The sequence below is a fragment of the Microtus ochrogaster genome, chromosome 19 (assembly GCF_000317375.1).
Source record: "Microtus ochrogaster isolate Prairie Vole_2 chromosome 19, MicOch1.0, whole genome shotgun sequence".
NCBI classification, from domain to species: domain Eukaryota; kingdom Metazoa; phylum Chordata; class Mammalia; order Rodentia; family Cricetidae; genus Microtus; species Microtus ochrogaster.
The window spans coordinates 10,903,206-10,927,176 of NC_022021.1; the positions used below are offsets into that span (position 1 = coordinate 10,903,206).

General features: G+C 40.7%; 1 protein-coding gene across 1 annotated transcript in view; it reads right to left on the bottom strand.

Annotated features, from left to right (window-relative positions):
* Positions 1–21,506, bottom strand: part of Hapln1 (hyaluronan and proteoglycan link protein 1) — a 66,504-nt gene extending 44,998 nt beyond the window's left edge. Inside the window, exon 1 of the mRNA XM_005356524.2 lies at positions 21,242–21,506. The gene's annotated coding sequence lies outside the window, so the exon portion shown is untranslated. The remainder of the gene's footprint in view (positions 1–21,241) is intronic.
* Positions 21,507–23,971: the final 2,465 nt, after the last annotated feature.

Consider the following 23,971-nt stretch of genomic DNA (forward strand, 5'->3'; position numbering starts at 1 on the left):
TCTCTCTCTCTCTCTTTCTCTCTCTCTCTCTCTCTCTCACACACACACACACACACACACACACACACACACACACACACACACACAGAGCCAGGATGGTAATGAAGATCATTGCTAACAGCCTGTGTATAGTGAAGAGCAATTGTTTTGCCAACTTGTCCAGTGTTTTTCTGGAGCGGAGAAGCTGGCTGTGTAGACATTTTTTCAGGGCAATAAACTGCTTTGCAACTGAAATATAAATTTACTTCACTGCCCAGATAAAGAAAGCAAAAGAAAAATGATATTTTAAAAAAGAAAATAGGGCATCCACAAAACCAACTTTTAATGCCTTACTATTTTGCTGTGGGTAAGTTGCAGCAGAGGCCAAACATCAAGAAAATACCTTGTGATTTTCCACTTGACAATGAATTCAAGTGCTGACAAGGCTCTATAATAGCTGTTTTCTCAAAAATGGACAGAGCGTTTCCTTACTTCATATCCCGAGACGTATTAACTTTACCATACCCACTGCTTTATGTATGACATTAAAACCATGGCCTCACGTATGCTTGCTCTGGGTTCTAACGCTGGAGCATGCATTTATTGCCAGCCATTCTTTAGTGAATTCAATACAGAAAGCAGTGAATGTGGGCACTGATGAGCGCATGAAAGGAAACAAATCAAGAGAGTCATTTCTGTTTTTTGTATAGTGTTTCCTGAAGACTCTTATGATAAGATTCAGTTCCAACACTGGGGTATCAGGAGATGCTGTGAACCCTTAGTCAATGTGGCTCAGTAGGATTTAAACATTTTTTATTATATTTGCTATTTATTTATTTGTGTGTGGTGTATATGTGTGGAGTGTGTATGTGTGTGTGTGGTGTTGTGTGTGAGTGTGTGTATGTGTTATGTGTGTGTTATGTTGTAGGCAGAGGCTGCTCATTTGTTTCCCGGTCACCCAGACCCGAAGTAATCACACAAAGCTATATTAATTACAACACTGCTTGGCCAATAGCTTAAGCTTCTTATTAGCTAACTCATACATCTTAAGTTAACCCATTTCTATTATTTTATATTTTACCATAAGGCTTGTATTTTACCGGTAAGGTTCCGGGGCATCTGTCTCCTTCAGCAGCTACATGGCATCTCCCTGACTGTCTTTTTTCTTCCTCTATCTTCTGTCCTGTCATAGGCTAAGGCATCTTTATTCATTAACCAATAAAAGGAACACTTATACAGAAGGACTTCCAACACCAGTATGTGTGTTGTATATTTGTGTATTGTGTGTGTGTGTGTGTGTGTGTGTAAAGGTGAGAGGAAACCTTGCAGGGGTGATTTCTTTCTACTTTAAGGAGCTACAGATCAAACTCCAGATTTCAATGTTGGTGGCAAGTGCATCTTTCTGCTGGTCCCTCTCACCAGTCCCCAGTGGAAGGGATCTAGCTCATCCTGTTCCTGCTTTCTGCCTTGTGATAGTAACTGAGATCGAATGCATGTTCTCTGTTGTTTCCATCTGCTGCTCTCACTGAAGGTCCAAAGTCGTGCTGCTGAGCAGTTCCAACAGCTCCAAAACAGCAGCATCTGAGTGAGGCTTCTGAAAACTTTTGTTTGCAGAGTGAAAGCAGAATAATTATTAGAAGCTTTCCACTAAAATTCTTAAGCCTCAGGACAGATGATGTCAGTCAAATTGTTCATTTCCCCAGCTCTGCTTTTAATCCAGCCATATTTTTTCTCTTGGAAGATTTCTTTGGATATCTATCATTGACCTAAAACTTACAAAAGCCTTGCTTACTGACTTTCCTGCATTCACTGCTAAAGGAAACTTTTATTTTACTAATAGAAAGAAGAAGGGCAGGACATAAGTTTGGGAAGTTTGGGAAAAATGTACACAGGTCAAATCTAAAATTATTTTTAAATTTTATTTTATGTGGATAGAGGTTTTGTGTGTGTGTGTGTGTGTGTGTGTGTGTGTGTGTGTGTGTGTACCATTTGCATGTGTGATTCTGCCACTGGGGGTCATAATGAGGTGTCAGGGACCCTGGAAGGTATAGATGATTGCGAGACACTATGTGGATGCTGGGAACTCAACCCAGGTCCTCTGGAAGAACAGCTAGTGCTTTTCACCACTGAACCTTCTCTTCAACCTCTAAATAATTCTTTTTATAAATTAATTATGTCATATATTTTATTGTTGTAATGTGAAGCTGACTAGTAAGTTCACAAAACACATTAAGTAAATTTGGTTAATTTAACACCAAATACACACACTTCAGTATTTTTCCCCAGTGGGCTTTTATAAGGAATTTTACACTCATTTGTGATATGTATACATTTCTGTCTTAAAAGAAAGAGGTAGGAGCTAGAATACTGGGTCAGGAAGTGAGGGTGCCTGCTGCTCTTCTGGAAGACATGACCTATTCGCAGCACTCACTCAAGGATGTTCGCTCTTGCCTTGAACACCAGTCCTGAGGAATCCAAAACTTTTGCCCGGCACTATTGCCTAGAACGCCAGTCCCGAGGGATCCAGTGCCTTCACCTGGCACTATTGCCTAGAACGCCAGTTCCGAGAGATCCAGTGCCTTCACCTGGAACAATTGCCTGGAACACCAGTCCCGAGGAATCCAACACCTTTGCCTGTCAGTATTGCCTGGAACACCAGTCCGGAGGGATCCAGCGCCTTTGCCTGGCACTATTGCCTGGAACACCAGTCCCGAGGAATCCAACACCTTTGCCTGTCAGTATTGCCTGGAACACCAGTCCGGAGGGATCCAACACCTTTGCCTGGCACTATTGCCTGGAACACCAGTCCGGAGGGATCCAACACCTCGCCTGGCCTCCTAGGCACCAGACATACCTTCGCATTCACTCACATAAATGAATAAAAACAAATCTTTAAAAATTAAGGTAAGAAATTCTACAAAATTTAAAAATGCTCAACTGATATTCATTCTTTCTTGGCCTCAAAATTAAAGCACAAATGTCATTTCACATTGCAGCATTATTAGGAGATTGTTTTTCTCAAAGAGATTTTTTTTTCTCTAAGACCACCCAGGAATTTGTCTAATTGGGGAAGCAATCTTTAATTTATTTAAGTGGGAAAGATCAATGGGACACGCTCCTTGGTTTAGGACACTTTCATATCACTTTGTGTTGTAGGTAACTGAAGATAGTTTTAAATTCTCAAAATAGTATGGTCTTTCTTTTCTGTCTATATAACGCTCTAAGAGGAGGAAAAAAACTAAAATCTCTGATACTTTTTCCAGAAATTCTCTTTCATAATCTAAGCTTTGAAAACTCCAAAGGAAAACAAATGAGCCACCCAAGGAGATCACAGATGCCGGAGACACAGGTGTAGAAGCAGGGCTTTTGTAGTGTGATGCATTTCTGGGTTAGGGAAAGTAGACACTAGTCAAAGTGGAACATCCAAACAGTGGAATTCTCACCAGCTCATAGAAGAAACACCTGTTAATAGTAACTAAAAGCCCATATTAAAAATGACTGAGAAACTGTAGAGTTGGTAGAAAATCATGTAAATTATTCTTAGAACCTTTAGCTTTGTGCTTGTATGTTTCACTGTAATCTTTTGTAATTTATTAATACAAGCATTTATTATACTTTTATTTTATTTTATTATACTTTTCAAAAAAGGCCTTTAATATTTTTGCCTCCTGACTTATGATATTGCGTATCCCCTATCATTTACTCTTTAGAGAAAAAAATGAATATTAGTGATGAAATTGGAAACAATTTATGTAAGGATTCATAAAATGCATTAAACATAGTCCTCAAATACTGTTAAGACTGCACTATTAAAATGTAACATATTTTAATTATTACAACTGTGTTATAAACAGGTACAATTCATTTTAGAGACTATATAACTGAAGAACGGTAAATCTATAAAAATAAAATCAAGCCGGGCGGTGGTGGCGCATGCCTTTAATCCCAGCACTCAGGAGGCAGAGGCAGGCGGATCTCTGTAAGTTCGAGACCAGCCTGGTCTACAGTGCTAGTTCCAGGACAGGTTCCAAAGCCACAGAGAAACCCTGTCTCGAAAAACCAATAAATAAATAAATAAATAAATAAATAAATAAATAAAATCATGCAGGGTTTGCTTCTGACCAAGATTGTCAATAAGAAATCCTGCTGCTCAGAACAGCTTCTGAGAGCATGGAGAGAAATTTTTAAACCCAGTGGCTCTTAAGATATTGACTACCAAGCAAAGGAAAAACTACATTTGAACTGACACATAATAGGTGAAGCCTGTGATAACCAAAATGCTGCCCAAACAGGGTTGCCATGCAGACAAGGAAGGGAAACCATCTGAGAGTTGTCTAGTAATTAGTGTCAAGTGGATGATTAAGGGATCTGGAAACTTAGGGCTGCGACTGACTATACGGCAGAGCAACTGAGATGAGAGACATGGGACAGAGGTACCAGAGAGAATGGGGTCTTTACAGATGTCGCCCTGAGATGCTCTGATCGGGACTGAGCAGGGCTGTATATGAACCATTTACCCCATGTCTCGGGAGCGAATCATCCTGGAGGATTTGGCTTCAAAGCCCTGCATCAGCACCCGTGTCCAGCAGGCACAAAATAAGCATTGTGACTCCAACACTGCAGTGCTTTAGATACTGCTACTCAGCATTAATACTAAAGTTAAACGCAACTCTGGTGCCATCTATCATAAACAGAAAAAAAAGACCACAAAATTTAACCTTTTTGTGACTTAACAAAATTTTTTGAATATTCTCAGTAATATTTGTAGAAATAAAGATTCAGTACCAAACACTGCAAAATTCACAATCTATTGCAATGGGGTGAAGGCTCCTAGGTGAATAATCAGGAAAATGGAGAAATTAAGGGAAGCTAATCAATGGACTGTTTCAGAAATGTCACAGAAATAGGAGATAAGATCATTAAAATCACATTATGTCTATTTTACCAATGTAGACAGGAGAGAAATTACTGAAGATGTGAGCAAGAAGCATATAATAGACATTTACAAAGGACCTAGATAAAATATTTAAATATGAGAATTACATTTTCTGAGACGAAAATTTTTCCTGAGATTAATCTCAAGTTACAACCTCAGAATAAAAGATTGATGAAGTGGAAACTTTCAAGAGAAACAAAAATTGGACTCCAGAATACAAAGAAAAGAGGAGAGCTCAGCTGTGAGACACTGCAAGTGGCAAATATCTGTGTAATTGGCCCTTAGAGGAAAAGAGCAGGGAGGGAGAAGAGATGTTTTGAAGAAGTAATGGATAAAATAATCAACACTGAGGAAAAACATAAACACATATATTCAAGGAGCTTAGGGGAATCACACAGACTGAACATAAGGAAATTTAACTGAATAACATAACTGAATCTGTCTAAAAAAAAACTCTGAAGAGAAAAATAGTAAAGAAGATGCAATATTTATAAAGGAACAAAGATACAGGCAGATTTCTTGCATGAAACAAAACAAATACGATTGGGGTGGGTTTTAAACCACCGACAGAAAAGAAAAGAACTGTCAACCTAGAATTCTTCAGCAGGAACATAAACAATCCATTCAAAACAAAGGCCATTGGAAGATGCTGTCAGGGATGCAAAATGATCATTCTATGGCTGACACTTTAGTAGATGTTGTAGATGTTTTTAAATGGTCCTTGTATAATAAAATAGTGTTAATGGTAACGTGGACTAATAGAAGGAATGATGACTCCTGGATATAGTAACTACAGGGGTCAAGTCTTTTGTCTTTTTTTTTTAATATTTATTTATTTATTATGCATACAATATTCTGTCTGTGTGCCTGTCTGAAGGCCAGAAGAGGGCACCAGACCTCTTTACAGATGGTTGTGAGCCACCATGTGGTTGCTGGGAATTGAACTCAGGACCTTTGGAAGAACAGGCAATGCTCTTAACCTCTGAGCCATCTCTCCAGCCCCTCGGAAGTCTTTTGTCTTATGCAAAACTTTAAAAAGGTAATCAATACATTCCCACAATGTATCAATGTATGGTGGTGTTTATAATACATTTATAAATCTCACGATATCTACATAGTGAAGCCAAATCCATTTCATCATAAGATTCTTATGGTTTACATGAAGTGGCAATATACTGTCTGAATGCCCACTGTGAGTTGCATGCTGTAAGTCCAAACATTACTAGTTACACTATGGAATAATGTTGAGGAAATAATATATCAAAAGAAAAAGAATGGCCTTTTACATGGTTCTCAGGGTTGTTCCAAAGAAAGACTGAAACTATCAGGCTGAAGGAGTGAAGAGCACAAATGCCCAGGAGGAACTGCAGATTCAGGACCAACCGTTGCAATACATACATTAAATGTAAAATGTCCAAAAGTGCCAGTAAAAGTGCAGAGACTGTCACACTGAACACAGAGTAAGGGCTAAGCAAGGTGTTTTCTAAAAGACAATCTATGTAAAATTTAAAAGACATAAGTAAATAACATGTAATCATATGGGAAAACATATCATATTAAAAAAGAATTTTCAGAAAGCTAGAGAGGTTATAGAAAAACCAAACAGTAGATGTGAGAGCAAAAATTATGAGAAGTGCATAATTTCATTATGACAAGGAGGTATGTATGCAGGGCAGTATTATAATGTGTATTTCTAATAACTGAAGTCCAGAAAATGTGAGTTCTGCAAGTTACTTTCCTTAATTAACATATGTGGAGCAGTCTAGACGTACTGATAAAAATATATGAAATTTTCAATATATTATGGACCATAAAATTGAGTCATTAAAAGAATTTCAAGCATTCAAAATGTATTCACTGATTACAGAATTGTGTTTAAGATAAATAAAAAAATATGTACTTAGAATACTGAAATTTGGAGGACTTAAAGAATAAAATTTTCAATAACTCCAACAGCAAAGAAGAGCTTTAAAGAGTCATTTAATTTTTTGAACTGTGTGAACATGAACAGACCATGGAGAGAGAGAGAGAGAGAGAGAGAGAGAGAGAGAGAGAGAGAGAATAAAAAAGAAAACACAAATGCCAAAAATTCTGGGATGCAGTGAAACAGCACTTACTGAACAAGATGGAGCCCTAAACTAGGAGAGATGAAAAGATGCTAATCAATGGTTCCAAAATCAAGATAAGTAAAAAAAAATGATAGGAGTGAAAAATCAATGCATTCTAATAACAGTTCTATGGAAGGCCAGTCAACAAATCTCTCTCCATACTCTTTCAATGACAGATAAAGGATACTAATATGTATGAATGATGTAAGAGCTCCACCCTATCAATATAAAACAGTAAATGAATATCATGTATATTCTAGATTCTAAAAAACACAATGACTTAAGTAAATGGTCAAATTTCTTTAAATATATGAAAAATGCAGAAACTCACACAAAAATTAGATCACCAATTTTTCACTGTATTATTAAAGAAATGTGATTTATAGCTAGAAACATTCCACTATAACGGGGCGTCATGCCTGTACAGCTTCACCAATGATTGAGAGCTAATATTTAAAGAAGAAATAATGTCAATGTTACAGAAACTGTCCTAGAAAACTAAAACAGGAGGGCAGGGGTATATTTCTGCATTCATTCTGGGAAGCCAGTATTGCCATAACATAAGCAAGACAAAATCACAACAAAGGCCTTTTACAGATGAGCTATTCCACATGGTAGGGGGAGGGATTGAGAATTTGAGAATTTAAAAAAACAATCTGACACGTACATATTTGGCACATGCCACTGTCTTCCCATTGCTGGGATTAGTGTATTCCACCACTCCCAGCTGAGAGCTCACTCTTCTTGATCACATTAGTTCAAAAAGGAAGGCCTATCATGATGTAGGCGGTCTCTTCTGTGGGCGGTAGACCAGATAAAGAAAACTGGAGATAAAATCTGTTTTTTTGCCTGTTCTTCTTCCTGTCTTACCACCAATTCCATCCACTCTGCCGCTGCCACTACCACCAGTGTTGTCGCCCGTGCAGCATTCTTTCACTGCTATGACAACATAGCTTCTTTAGGATCCCCAGAACACACAGAAAACAAAATTCCAGGCATGTTTGGGCTTGTTTGTTGTCCCAGCATGGGAAAATAGAATAGTAGATGCTTGGGTTTGCTGGACATCCAGCTTAGCCCCAAATAATTTTATGGCTCCCTAGTAAAGATACCAGAGGCTGACCTCTGGCTCCTACATACATGTGTGTACATATGAACTCACCTGAATATGCACCTGTAGGAAAACAAAACACACCATACTCACGTACTCCTGGAATGTGCACAAGTGTAGGTGTCTTATTTAGAATGTTATTATTTCAGGACAACATCTTATTCATGTCTCATCCTTATCCATGCATTATTTCCCCAGTACAGGCAAAGGGGTAGAGAGAGGGTAAAATTAATATTTGTAAGTAATGGGTCATAAAATACAGGGGTAGGATGGGGATGGGAATAGAAGAGATCAGATGGCTGTGGGACAGATGGAGGGAGAGAGTACTGAGAGAGACAACTGGAATTAAAGGACATTTACGGAGGATGTAGAAACTGGGTGCAGTAAAAATTCCCTGGAATCTACAAGAATGACCTTAGCAAAGTCACCTAGTAACGGGGGAAACAGAGGCTGAACTGGCCATCTTCTACAACCAGGCGAGAACAGCATATGCCTGGGTTTGCTGGACAGCCAGCCTAGTCTCGGAATAATGTTTATGGCTCCCCGGTAAAGAAGGAAGGCCTGTCATCGCGTGGGAGCCACCTTCTGTGGGTGGTAGGCTAGATGAAGGTTATCTTCTATAACAGCAGTGGGACTGGAACATCAACTTACTCATAAAACCTTTGATCTATAATCTGTCCTGCCTGCAAGACAGGACAATTGATTGAGCTGGGCAATCATGGTGCAGATCTTATGGGAGTAGCTAACCAGTGACTGGTCTAACTGCTTGAGGCCCATATTTGATACTGCTGAATGGCCAGGAACCAGAGGCAAGCTCAGAGACCCAGGATAGAATAAAACAGGACTGGCGAAACAAACAAACAAACAAATAAAACAAATAAAAGTCAATGAAATGATTTCTAATGATATCCCGCTATTCCCATTGATTGGTGCCTAGCCCAGTTGTCATCAGAGAGGCTTCCTCTGGCATCTCAAGGGAGCAAAGACAAAGGCCCACAGCCAAACACTAGGCAAAGCCAGGGGAACTTCCCAAAAGAAGGGGAGGAAGGACTGTAAGAACCAGAAGGGTAGAGGACACTATGAGAACACGATCTACAGAATGAACTAACCAGAGCTCATAGGAGCTCACAGAGACTGAAGCAGCAATCAGGGAACCTGCATGGATCTGATCTAGGTTCTCTGTGTATACCTTAAGTTGTGTAGCTTAGTGTTCTTGTGAAACTCCCAATAGTGGGAATGGTGGAGGTGGGTCTGACTCTTTTGCCTGATTTTTGGGACCCATTTCCTCCTACTGGGTTGCCTTGTCCAGAGTTGATATGAGGGTTTGTGCCTAGTCTTATTGCATCTTGTTTGGTCAAATTCAGTGGAGGTCTGCTCTCTTTAATTGAAGGGAAACAGAGGAGGTGTGGATGGGGAGGGGACAGGGGAGGACCTGGGAAACAAACTGCATTCAGGATTAAGGATATATATATATATATATATATATATATATATATATATATATATATATATATATATATATATATATATATATATATATAATCACTTGGAGTTTTTCTTTTGGTTTTAAAGTTCCTAAGTTCAAATTCTGTTCCAGTGTTTTGAAACCAATACTAGGAGTACAAGTTAAAAGGCTTAGAAGCCAGCTAAAACAAGGTGATCTACAATGTTTCCAACAATAACCAAAGTTAGAGGGAAAACACCACAGCATTTTGTATTCATAAATCTATTGTTAAACTGAGGAGTAGATACAATGTATCTATGCATTGTGAATGTAGCACCGTGGGGTTTAGCTGGAATGAACAGATGGAATTTAGGATACTGAATCCTGAGGAAGATGCCCCATTAGACTGCAGGTGTTGACGCAGGTCAGTCTGCACACACCCATGACACCTGACCCGGGACATTTCCCCAGTGAGAGACGCTGGACCTGATGATACACTCCTTTGATTTCTCCAATTCTAATCTCCAGCCTTCGATTTAGAACTCCCAAAGAGCATAGAGCAATAAACAACCTCATAATAAAAATTTCATAAGAATTCATCACTGGAGAAGTGTGTTTCCATAGGGGACTGCAGTACAAGATGAATAGAACAACCTAAAATAATATAGAGAGCATGAAACATCAAGAAAGCCCCAGGGAGGATGGGACTCACTGAAGCTGGATCCCAGCTAGAGGCCCTGGAGGAAGAGCTCTAGTTCATCCCTCTCATCCTGGCAGGAGCCCAGTGTCCTGAGGATGATGGAGTGGGAAGGATTCTTCTGGGGAGCGTGGGTGAGGGTACAGTCGGGACGAGACAGGCGTTCTGAGAGTCGAATTCTTGGAGCCTTCAAGAGGAATGTGCTTTTGCCTCAGCTCCCAATGTTTATCTGTTAGTGACTCAAATAGGACAGTGTGAAAGATCCCATGACAAAAATCAACTGTGGCCAAGGGGATGACTGGGCAGCTAGAGACTAGCCAGGTAAGCCTGCACTCTTTCATGATAGCTCAGAAGCCATGAAAAAGTGGAAAGAGTTGGTAACAGTTGTATAGCTCAGTCTTTTGTGGAGCCCCTAGCAGTGGGACCAGGATCCGTCCCTGATACATGAGCTGGCTTTCTGGAACCTATTCTCCATGGTGGAATACCAAGCTCGGCCTTGATACAGTGGGGAGGAGCTTGGTCGTACCTCAACTTGATATGACTTCCATGGGAGGCCTTACCCTTTCTGAGGAGTGGGAGGGGTAGAAAGGAGGTGGAGGTAAGGAATGGGAGGAGAGGAGGGAGGGGAAATTGGAGTCGGTATGTAAAATAAATTTTAAAATTAATTTAAAAAAAAACCCAGAAAACTGAAGAAAAGAAAAAGAGTGGAGGAAAAAGCAACCCCACAAAGTTTGTTGTCTGACTTCCACATGCACACTGTGGTACCTGCGAGGCAGAGGCAGGCGGATCTCTGTGAGTTTGTAGGCCAGCCTGGTCTACAAGAGTTAGTTGCAGGATAGGCTTCAAAGCTACAGAGAAACCCTGTCTCGAAAAAAAAAAAAAAGAAAAAAAAAAGCCAGAAGCAGAGAGAGCGGGAAGAGGGCTGTAACCCACACATGTCTCCATCCAGGACCTTCTCAGAGCAAGGCTCCCTGACATCTGACACCTGCGGCCTTGAAGACTCTGGTTCGAGAAAAAGCTGGTTTATCAGGCAAGTTTTATTTAGGATACAGCCATACCAACACACTGATTTTTTTTCCCTTTATTAAGGTGGAAAGAAAAGCAAATTTTCTAAGTAATGATTTTTTGCTACTCATTTTGTCTGGAGCCTTTCTCTATTGGGACAATTTGGTGGCATCTTTTTTGTCAGCAGCTGTTCTCTCCCATGCCTGAGTGCTGGCTTCTCAGGGCTTGGTGATTATTTTATTTAGATTTGTAATTCTTCAGCCTGTGACATTTGGAAAATCATAGCCTATTATTTCTTAAAAACTGTCTCTGCCTGCCTACAGAATGGGAAAAGATGTTCACCAACTCCATATTTGGCTGTTCTCCAAAGTAAGTAAAGAACTCAGGAAACTAAACATAAAAAAAATAATCCAATTAAGAACTGGTTTCCAAACAGAATGCTCAACGGAGAAATCTCAAAAGGCCGAGATGCACCTAAAGGAATGTTCAACATTCTTAGCCATCAGGGAGAGGCAAATCAAACTTTCGCTGAGATTCCTTATCACACCTGACAGATGGCTAAGATCAAAACCACCAGCTTCTGCTGGAGAGGATGTGGAGCAAGGGGTACCCTCCTCCACTGCTGGTGAGAATGTAAACTTGTACAGCCACTCTGGAAATCAATATGGTAGTTTCTCAGAAAATTGGAACTCAATCTACCTCAAGGAGCAGCTGTACCACTCTTGGGATTATACCCAAAGGATGCTCAATCATGCCACAAGAATCCTTGTTTTACTATGTTCATAGCAGTGTTATTGTAATAGACAGAATCTGGAAGCAACCTAGATGCCCTCACCTAAAGAATGTGTAATAGAAATAATGTGGTACATTTACATGATGAAGTATTACTTGACTGTTTAAAACAATGACATCAAGGACTTTTAAGGAAAATGGATGAAACTAGAAAAAAATATCATCCTGAGTAAGGTAATCCAGACCCAGAGACAAGCATGGTATGCACTCACTCATAAGTGGATATTACTGTGAAGTAAAGGACACCCAAGCTAAATCCACAGTACAAAAGTGACTAGTTAACAAGATGGCCCCAAGGGGGATGCATGGATTTCCCTGGGAAGGAGAAATAAAAGAGATCCTCTAGGTAGACGGGGAATGAGAGACAAGTGATTGAGATTATGATCCTACTTTTAACTTGTGTATCAATAAAATGCTGTCGGTGACAGATTTTGTTTCTGTTTCTTTTTGTTTCAAAAGTGTTATCTTGGCTTAGGAAATGAATCAGGGCTGGCTAAAGGAAAAAAAAGAGCTCAAATTTGCTATTACTGAGTTTACAAAACTTACGGTAAAATTCAAATCTCCTAAAAATTCATACAACTACAAATAAATTCACTTGTATATAAATTCATACAGTACAGAATAACTTTTAATCCAATTATTATCTTAAAAATGATAAAGAACGATTTTCAGATGAACTCAGAAAACATTTGAGCTACTTACTTAGTGTTCTCTTGTTACTGTAGTTTGTGGCATTTGGGAAGAGAGTAAATTTATACCAAGATATAAATGGTTTGTTGTACTGGGAAATCCCTACAATTACCACAAGGTGGCAGCAAAACAGCAGACTATTTAACAGGAGAGACTCTTTTTCCAGATACTGTGTGTAGTTAGAATATTTGAGTTTATACCTCCTGTACTTTATATATTTTATGCATTTATTATTTTCTATTTAAAATGATTATTTTGTCTTATAATTCTGTCTGACGTGCAAAAGCAGGAAATGTGGGTGCTAATTCACATTCAAGGTCCATGACACCATAGTTAAACATAGTTATGTCTTAACATGTCTCAGTTTGATAATTTTATTTATATCACTTCTTTGTTTTTTGAAAAAGTCTATTGTGGTATAGTCCAGGATGACATTGAGCTGATGATCTTCCTGCTTCATCAGTCTGGATGCAGGGATAATAACACAGGCTACCCTGCCCAGCCATTTTGTTCTTGCAATAGAATAATCTCACTAGTAAAAGTAAAGTTAGCTTTTGGGACTGGTTATGTTAGCACCAGGTTAGAATGTGTGATGATTTTACCCACAGAAACATGACACACACACACGCACACGCATGCACACACACGCAACACACACATATACACACACAGCACACTCACACGTGACGGTACTCACACACACACGAAAAACAAATGCATCCAATAACTCCGTTCATTGTCCGTTGGAAGGACAGTGTTCAGAAACATCATGAAAGAGTTCTAGTGTGGTAAGTTCTAGTAGCAGTAAGACTCAATGGAGGGAGGATGCCGGTTTTAGCCAGGAAAAACAGTCAATCGATCAATCAGTCAGTCAATCAATATTACGTTAATAATTGTTTAATTAGTCATTGTAGTTTATCTGGCAATTCTGTTGTGATGAAAGAACTAGAAAAAAAAAGGTACAAGTTGTTGGGAAGACAAGAGAAACTGAGCATTTTGGAGTCTAAATTTGACTTAGAATTTAGAAGTCTTGAAAGCCCAGGAACTGGTGAATGGTTGGCTAAGTGTCCTTGGCCTATGCTCCACCCTGTGGGCAACTCATTCATATGTCAGGGTAAACACTGTGGGTATGGTTAATCAAAAGCTCTGGTGAATTACCGTCTGCGCCACACATGGATTGCTGACTTTTAAACAACAGCAGGAACAACATATATTTAAAGTTAACTAAGTATTGCATGAAATTGAATAAATAGCTACAATTCAGGCATTTGGGGGTCTTATTTGGGGTTACCATTATGAAGATCTGTCATTAGGGCATCAGGGCTTGGAAATGCCATTTTAATTTCATTTAATTCAACAAACGTGTGTGGCATCTTCTCTGTGCAGAGGGTTGATGGGGACTGTGACGTGCCGGCATTGATGGAATGCTGCTATTGCTCAACTCAGTGAACATTTACAGTGGATAACACAGGCTAAGATAACATACCCAGCTGAGGATGTGGGCGAGCGGTGGTATGCTTGCCTCGTATGCACGGGACCATGGGCTTAAACCTAGCATCTAAAAAACATAAAGCACTCTTCATGGCCAAACCCTCTGCTAGCAGCTTTTTCCTGGGTTTTTGCTTTGGTCGACCTTCTTTCTTTCCCTCGCACCCTGAACTTGCCCTCTGTCCTTCTTCTAGATGGGTTTTAATTAATAGTTCAATGTGAGAGGTTCAAAAAATCTCCGTTTCCAGCCTGACTCCTCCCTTGTTAATTCTGTTTGCCTGGCCCCGGAGGACATTCTGAAGCTACACTCACTGTTTTCTTCCGGGATATTTCATTGTTCCTACGTTCCCAGCCTGAATCACTAGCATCCCTTCTCCTATGGCCAAGGACCCTTGAATCTTTCTCACTGTCCTAGAAACCCCTCCCCGCCATCAGTGCACCATCTACTGCAAGGGCCTCTGAACTGATTCTCCGCTTCCAGGATAGCTGTCAGTGTTTGTTGGTTTTTCTTTGTTCTTCTGTTCGGTTTTTGTTTTAATGGCAAAGAAATATCCCTACTTTTACGTAAATTTAGAAATTTATTGAAATAATTTTAAAATTATTTATATGAATAATTTACTGCTATAATAGTTATTTGAATTTGAGAAGAATTTATGAATTTGTGAGCGATGAATAGGAAAAAGACCGATAAGTAAACAGAGCCAGGGAATGGCCTCGGTTTAAGACAGATTGAATTCCTAAGACCCTGGGGATAGCAAAGCTCAAGCCCCATGTTGAATACGCCAGTCGGCACTACAGATTGTCAGGGGTCATATGGCCCACCTCGGTGGATGAGGAAGGTTAGCGATCCTGTCTGGCTGGGTTACAGAAAGAGAAGATGCAGTCTTTCCACATCAGCCTTAGCAAGCTGATGGTGAGCGCCCCTTAGCGTGCAGGCTCAGAATCACATCTCACAGGAACACCAAACTGCAGGGATATAATCTAGCAAGTCATTAAGGAAAAAAAAAAAATCTGTAACTCCAAGTGCAGGGGACCTGACGCCATCTTCTGGCCTCTTCAGGCACTGCACAAGCATGCAGCCTTTAGGCGTGCAGGCAAAATTCATACACATAAACTTTAAAACTGTTTGTAAATTAATCTGAGATACATAACAAAATATGAGTGACATTTTGCCTAATGTTAACCCTAAACCAGAAGAAATGCAAAGGAATGACTTTTGTTAGTGTTAATTTTGTAAAGTCAAGGCAGATTTTCCTGTTATTTTTCCTTTTGCAAAGTTTGTTTCATACACAAAAAGAATACACTCAGTAACCATGTCAACCACTTTCTAAATCTATTGTACCTAAGCATATAAACAAGCAGATTTGTATGGTACGATGTCAGCTTTGACCCAATTTCTCAACACGATGGCTGCTACTTCTGTGTGCATTCCTCCCTCTCTTCTTCCAGCTCCATGACTCTGTGGACTTAACCTTGCTACCTAGAAGTGGGCCTATGGGTTGGCATTAGAGGCCCAAACAGTAGCACACAAATCTCTGCCTTGCTCTGTCTCACCCTAAGCCACAACAGAAGCTCTGGAATGAAGTACACAAGGGTTAATGACAAAGTGAGCAGAGACACTCAGCAGGAAGGGCTTTGGTGGCCCGGGGGAGGGGGGGTAGAGTGGACACATTTTCTGCTCAAATTGCTGAGAGATGTAGAAAAGCAGGTTGAGCAGGCTCAACTCAAAAGATCCAGTGGTCAGCAGGAGCAGTGGTCCTTTGAGGCCTTGCAAAAAGGCCTGGAGGAAGGACAGGCTCCAAAGCCACAGAGAAACCCTGTCTCGAAAAACAAAAAAAAAAAAAAAAAGGCCTGGAGGAAACCCTCCTAAGGGGCACGGACAGCTGAGAGGTTGAAGACTCTAAAATTACCCCCTTTGGGGCAAGCATGAATGGCTCCAGATGTTTCGAATTCTTTTACTCAAAACAAAACATTTACTTTAAGAGATAAAGGGCTTGACATGTAAATGCTTGAGCAGAACTCAATCACACTTAGGTGTAGTTAAGAAGCTAAGAACCCAGGAAAAACAGCTGATCCCCGAGAGTCGGAGGATGGGAGCATCAGCCTCAGTTTAAGGTATACAAAGGGCTTGGCAGTTTGGGTGCCTGCAAACGGAGGACACGTAAGGATGGGGGAAGGTGAGTGCCACCTCCTTGGCAGATTGGAGCTGCCCTGTCCTCTACACTAACTTGGGGATGCCTGGCACTAACTACTGTGTGGTAGCTAGCACAAGGCTTTCCTGGTGCTAATAGTAGGCACTAAACCTTCCTTGCTCAGTCTGAATTTTAGCTGTAACTAGCAGACAGCAAGGGAACACAAATTCAAGTTTGCTTTTCCTGTTCATCTGAACAATGTATCATCAGAGTCATAGGCCTGCTAGGGTTTGGGGGCATCAGAGATGTCTTCTTAGGCCTAACTATGCTCACGCCACCAAGAAACACAGCCTTTATCACCTTAGCTAGTCAAAATGGCAATGGCTTGTAAAGATACAGCTTCAAAATTGCCCCCATACCCAAAGAAGATCCTAGAACTTTGGAGCTGTTTCTATCTCTCAGAGTATGCTGCAGGATTCTGTAATGCTTTTTAGGGCCAGTACCATCCATTTTGACGTTATTATTTTAAAATGAGTTTTCCTAATAGGACGCAGGTTACAGACCACAGTGCTGCTACAAAGCTCAGAAGGTTCTGCTGACTGAATGCAGGGATCCTTAAAAGGGGAGAGCCTCAAAGCTTAAAGTAAAAGTCAGAACAAGAAAGAATCATCCAGTATGAAGACTGAGATCCAAGATCATTCGTAAGGTTGTAGAAATGCTTCACTTTGATTGGAGTTTTCAGAAATCAGAATATAGCAACTCACCAAGTAAAGCTGAATTTGCTTTGGAATTTTTGAGTTGAAAGACAAAAGGGAAATCTCTGTTCCCACAAGGGAAGAGAGACAAACCTCTACTACTCTATTTTTATTCCGTGGGCGTTTGATTTTGCTTTATAAAGAGTCTCCTAGTCTTGGATAATGTGCTTGCTGATCGTGTGCAAGCCAGGCCCTGGGTTTAGTTCCCAGTGTCATAAATAGACAAAAGCAAATAGATCTTCCAAGAGGTGGGGTGACATTTGACTTTCAAAATAATATTAAAATGCTTGGCTGTTTTTTTTTTTCAGAAACAAAGCTAAGAACCTTAATTTCCAAAATCACTTTCCTGATCCTCATGAGAGGGCAGAGATGTGACATGGCATTTTGACCACACAACCACACTCTGCTCACACACACACCACTGCAGAGAGATACCCAAGTTCCTCACAGGATTGAGTCTGTTAGCATCTCTCAGTCACCAGAACACTTCTGAACTCTGTAACTGTTTGTCATCCATAGCGTAATGTCTACTTTTAGGGCAGCTGAGTTTCAGGCAGCCCCACACCGGCACTCATACTGAGTAAATACAGAACTTTTTTCTGTCGCATGGATGGCCAGATAAATCACTGATGTATTTTTTTTTTTTTTATGATGGGCAATGTCCCATTGCTGGCAAGAATAAAGACAATACACTTCACTTTACATGAGAGATGGCGCTGATCACCTCTGTTCAACCGAGACTCCAATTTGGTGACAATTCACGAAAGAAGACTTGCTGAATGACCATCGTTTAGTCACCACGTGGGTCCCAGTTTCATAAAAGGACAAACAAGAAGCCAGTGGCCAGAATTCCTAAAAAGGCGGGTTCTTACTTCACAGCAGCAGGCTGGACTTAGATGCTCAGCAGGTGAGAAATTAATCAGGTTTTTCTCACTGAGCCATTGGACATTCCAACTGGAATTTCACATCTCGTCTTAATTAAAACCCATCTACTCAACATTGCTGCCATCAAGTCATACATCTCGTAAGAAACTCATGGGAGTAATAATTCATATATCTATGAGAGGAAAAGTGTTTTGAAACAGTCCAGCAATACCCTACTGTCCCTGTCACACAGCAGTTCTGCATGTAAGCATGCTTGCCTAGGAAGACATTTCTGGCATATGAACATCACGGAAACAAAGTCTATGCTTTCAAATTCCATATGGGCAACAGGAATAAATTATAAAGTTGTTCTTTATACTAATTATTGGCGTTTAAGAACATCTTAGAAAATAGACCTCATACCTAAAAGCAATTTTGGATATTTTTGTCCACCTGTTTAAAAACATAAAGAACATTCAGGAAATGCAGCCATGTCTATCTGTTAGTCCTGTAAGCTAGCAGTTTCTTATCCAGACAGATGCAGCAACAACAAACTATACAGAAATGTGCTTCTCGCTGAAAAACTAATTCAGGAAAGGGCTCTTCCAACCTTTCTTTGAACTGTGTAATGATATCTCTTTGAATAAAAAGTGACTTGTGTAATTAAACTACCTCCCCCAAAAGGCAGAATGTTGACAGCAGATTAACCCATGAAGAATAAAGTGATTTTAAATGTGACCACTGGGGATTCAATACACTCTTTAGTGAAGTCTTGATTTTTAATATAACAATTACATTTACTTAAATTTTTATTCTTAGCACCCACTCCATGGTCTGTCATTTAGTGAAGGGTAAAATGTATCAACCAAACAAACTGGCCAATTTTTATGTGATTGGCCCCCAAACCAGTGAAGTTTTAGAGGCTGGGAAGAAAGCTTCTATACAAATCCACTAGGTGGCGATCAGGGACCGTGGGTCTCACTAAACTACAGTCCCTGGGATTCATAGCGTAAATGAAGAGCTGTGTTATTAATTTTTACCATCGTGCCCCCTCTCCGCTAATATTTGTTTAATCAGCTGTTTCGACTAATCCTCCTCAAACACTATTGATTAAAATCTCTAGCATAGGCCATATTTCTGTTTTGCCTTACTTCCCCTAACGTTCTGTTACCTTTTGAGTGGCAGGGTAAGTAAATTTAAACGACATGGACGAAGTGATGTGGTTAGTAATAATGACTACAGGTAGTCAAGAAATTAATTGGAAGCAACAGAAGGCTAGGATGTAAAAATCATTTCCAAAGTATCCCTTGGCTGCTACTGGAATTTTAATTGATGGGATACCATTAATCCTCAAACTGTAATCTGGAAAAAATAAAATATGTCTGGGGTAAAAAGAGATGAAAACTGGTATTTTCCAAAGGAAGTTATTTCCTGAGTATGGTCCGTGTTCATCTTTTCAGAGATGAAGCGCAAAGACAGTCCAAACGTCTTCCTCAGGAGCCAGGAAATATCGTTACTCCACGCCCAGAACAGTAAAAGAGGCGACTGTTCAGACCATCTACCATAGGCATTTTTCTGTATACCCTGAACGTATTTATACTGGATGTGTTACTCACTCCCAAAGGAAGGAAAACGAACTGAAACCGCTAGGGACATAATGACTCGATTCTTTTCAGTGAAGGTTTCTTCAGAGCTTCTAAATTAGTGTCAGTCATTCCTCTCAGAGACAGTACCTTGCTGGAAATAAATGGCTCGCTTCATAAGAACACGGTGTTCCCCTCTCATAGACCGCCCAGGCCCACTGAGTACTCCTGTTTGGATACTGGCCTCTGGCTACATTCCTCCCAAGGTCCAGTGGTCTTTTAAGGTTGCTGGCTTTTTTCTAATCTCTCAATCTGCTCTCAGAAAATTTTATTTATTTATTTTCTATTTTTAAGCAATGTACAGTTTAACCAAAGAGGTCACAAAAAAGAAAAAAATAGAATAATTTTATCAATTTGTTTAAACTATTCATATCTATATCTGTATTCATATAAAGCTAAAGACTAAAACTTAACAGTCAGGTGTCCTTTGAAAAACATTCTGTCTTATTAAATAAGATGAAAAAGACTCTCATTCAAATAAATAAATGACTCCACATATTTTTATTAGATAATAGTTCTACTTTATATCATTAAAATGTAAATGCCACTGGAATGTGTATAAAGTTACAAAAAACTTTGGACACTGAAGTAATCAAATAGAAATGGTTACCAGAAACTACATTTGGAATGAATAAATACTACATTTATTAGGAAATTAATTCACAGACTTTATTTCTTCATAACCATTGGGTTCTAAACAGCCAGCCAGTATGTTTTATTTTATGACATCACACTGGACCACTTACGGGAACATTTTTCCACCCTCAGAGTTCCCAAATGTACTGGCTACTTTGTGTACTTTTCCAGTGATAAATGAAAATAAAACAACTTATTTTCAGCCCAGTAGACTGTATCATGTGAGCACAACAGGCATATTCAATTGAGGAGAACAACTTAATCTAGCCCCAGGAGTCCAGGCTTGCTTTCTTAGTGAGTAGCTTCAATGTGCAAACAACTCTCAAGTAACTTTAGCAAGCGCTCTTATGAGCTACTACTTGAAATGTCTTTTTGTTCATTGACATCATTCTCTCTATGAAATGAATAGTAATTATCTATTCTTAATTTTACATTTACCCAGAGAGACCTAGGCTCAACATGATGTTTGGAAGGTTGTTAGTCTAACAGGCATTACCTATGACTGAAGTAACTTTCTTTTCCACATAAACCTATATATTCCCCAAGACAGAAGTCATAAATCTGGGGTGGACATTCCTTCTCCACACTGGAAGCTCTTCTTCCACTCTGTATTAACCCGTTTCTCATCACAGATGCTATGGAACCGCTTGTTGAAATACAGATGGAAAAGTCACCACTTGGAACCACATGCCTCTCAGATTAATGGCAGCAGTAGCAAAAACTAGAAAAACTTGAGTTAGTTCTTTCTCCACATCTATCCTGAACCTGTTTATTGCAATGATATTTTATCTGACAATAAACTTCAAAAAGTGGAGTGTTAAATCAAAACTGAAGAAAATAATAAAATTTGTTTACTATGTACGTACGTTATATACACAATGTTCTGAAATATTTAAGGCACCAAGATATTTACGAAAGAGGGGGGAAAAAGAAACCCACCAAACAGAAATGCTGCAAGTTTTACCTTGTCCTGAAATGCGGCGCAGAGGCGTTGGAGTCCCACTTACTCGGGAGTCAGAGATGAACTGAGGCTACCGCTTCTCCTGACCTTAAGTTTGTCTCCGGGCGAGTGTGGTGTGGGTGTGTGCGTCCGAGCGCGTTTGTGCAGAATGTCTCTTTGTGGTGCTGGATGGCAGAGGTCCTGATCCGGGGGTGAAGGAGGCACTCCTCACCAAGAGCAGAAGAAAAGCGGCAAAGCGTCACCGGGAGAGTTCTCCTCCCAGATCCTCTAATTACAGCCTAACACGCTCTCCATGCAAACTTCAGGGGGAAGGGAGGGGCAGCCCTGTGCCCAGACCTTGTAAAACAGCAGCAGCCTTTTAGATGACTTTCCCTCTGCTCAGATCCGGACGAGTCAATTGGGGAGTTCAGGAAAAGCAGCAGGCCCAACCACAAGCCCCCACCCACACCACACCTCCAGCTCCCCTCTGCTCTGGGCTCTGTCCACAGGAGATGCTGTGTGGGATCTGTGGGATAAACTGGAGCCTTGGCTGACGCCCTACACAATTGTCACCTTGTTGTTTTAGTCTCTTCTTAAAAGGAAAACCCAGGGGTGGGAGAGGTCTTGCAGACAAGTAAGGTAACAGTACACCAAACTTCTAAACTTTTACTCAAATTGCTTTTTCTGCCCAGATTGTTGGTTACGGGACTCAGTATCAGTATTGGACCAATTCTTTCTTAAACCCTAACTGCTATTGTATCCTCGGATGATAGTGCCTAAGAACCTGAGTTTATTTATAGAGTGAGGAATGCAAGGGGGAGTCTGGTGGGTGGGGTTGGGTTATAGATCCACACTCAGGATTAGAACCAGATGTCACAGGCGCGCGCGCGCGTGCACACACACACACACACACACACACACACACACACACACACACACTTAAAATAACTACTGGGGAAGATGCTGGGACACGCGGGAAAACGCCTCTTGAACAAATAGGCATTTATTTATAACTCAGGGGGTGGGTATATAGGTCCGTTGATTCATTCCCGCCTTGAGTAACCAAGGGGTTTGGAGAGGAAATGGCTTCATATTTCAATAACAGAGACACCTTTGATTGGGCCTAGGAAAAGAGGAAAGAAGAAAGAAACACACGGCAGGAAGCAAAGGGCTGTTGAATCAGCCAAGGAGAGAACTGGTCTGGCATCAGGGCTGAGGACAAGCAAACAAGCCCTAGGGCCCACAGGCGGGGAGGAGGAGAGAGCCACCGCCTGAGAGCCCGGTGCAAAGCGGTGGGCGCGGGCCCTGGGCTGCATCCTCTGCATCCCGGGGTACTCCGGGTAGTCCGTAGTCCCCTGCCGCAGCTCACCCACTGTGGGGGGCCACAGCTGGGGAGGGGACCAGGAGCAGTGGTGGCAGGGACCAGAAGAAAGACTGGAGACTCTGTGCAGATAGATGAGTTAATGAGGTGTAGACTGGAAAGAAGGTGATGAGGGACTCCGGGTGGGGTAGATGACTGGGGGAGAAGAGCTAGTGGTGGCAGATGCTGAATATCGGAGTCCCTTGGCTAGCAGAGAGCGGCGCTATTGTCTTAGAGATAGAGCGTAAATGGCGCAGCACGGTCACTGCTTGCTCCAGGACTTCAGAGGGAGTCAGGGAAAGCGGTGGCGGCGGGGTTATCGTGGGGCAGATCCTTCCCGCCTTTTTTCGAGCTGTCTCAGACTTCTTGCCTCTAGGAGTGCCCCAACCCCCTCCCTGCCTGCCACTGGATCTTTGGGGATTTGAGTGCCTGTTGGAAAGATTCTGTTTGTTTATTTATTTCTCTATTTTATTTTTATTTTGTAAAGACGAACCATATCTCTCCAAGAGAAGACAGTTAAAATTGAAATAAAGCATTTTAAAGTGAAACCTTTATTCAACAGGCAGCCAGACACCTTTCTTGCATCCCCAAATCTGGGCAAAGTGTTTGTCTTCATTTTGTTCTGTTTCTTCACGCCAGAACAGGCTACAAGTTTTGCAGTTTTATGTCAATCATTTGGTGGCTCCCTAGACAGCTGATATTTAAGGTCCCACATTAACTGCCAATAAAAATAAGGCACACCTCTGCTCTTCAGCTGAGAAGAATCTGTATGCAATTTTGTTGAAAACGTTGAGGGTGGTAGGTATTTTAGAAAGCACCCTCCAGGTGGGAAAGCTGATGGTGGTGAGTGGCCAGGAAATTGTATGAAGACAGTTTAAGTGCAACCCTCTTTCCTTCAGTTTCAAAATGTAATTTCATGCAGTTGCCTGGGAAGTGTATCAGATCGGATGGCTCTGGATGGCCCTTGTGCCTGTATACGTCCACTTATTCCAAAAGAGTATTAGGCCAATTTAATTCATTCTGGTCTTATCACACACGACAGTTTGATTTGCAAATTAGTCACACCGTAATGCGTTACACTAGAATTTATTTATTTATTTATATATTTATTCTTTTAATCATTTCAGGTATGACCTCGTCACTTGAGATAGGTTTTCAGAAACAAGGGCCTCTTACCTCTGAGATTTTCAGAAAGGAGGGCCACAAGCCACCGTGTCCATCCTTCCCCATTCCTGTCCAGCCTCCACTTTCCAGTTGGTTGCTTGGTAACTAGTCTTTATTGTAAGGACCCTAGCTATTTCACCATGAATATTAACCTTTTGAAGAGTGTGTGTTCTAAAGTGTGGTTCAGGATCGATTGGATTGATATTATATACAATTCCAATGGGTCGAGT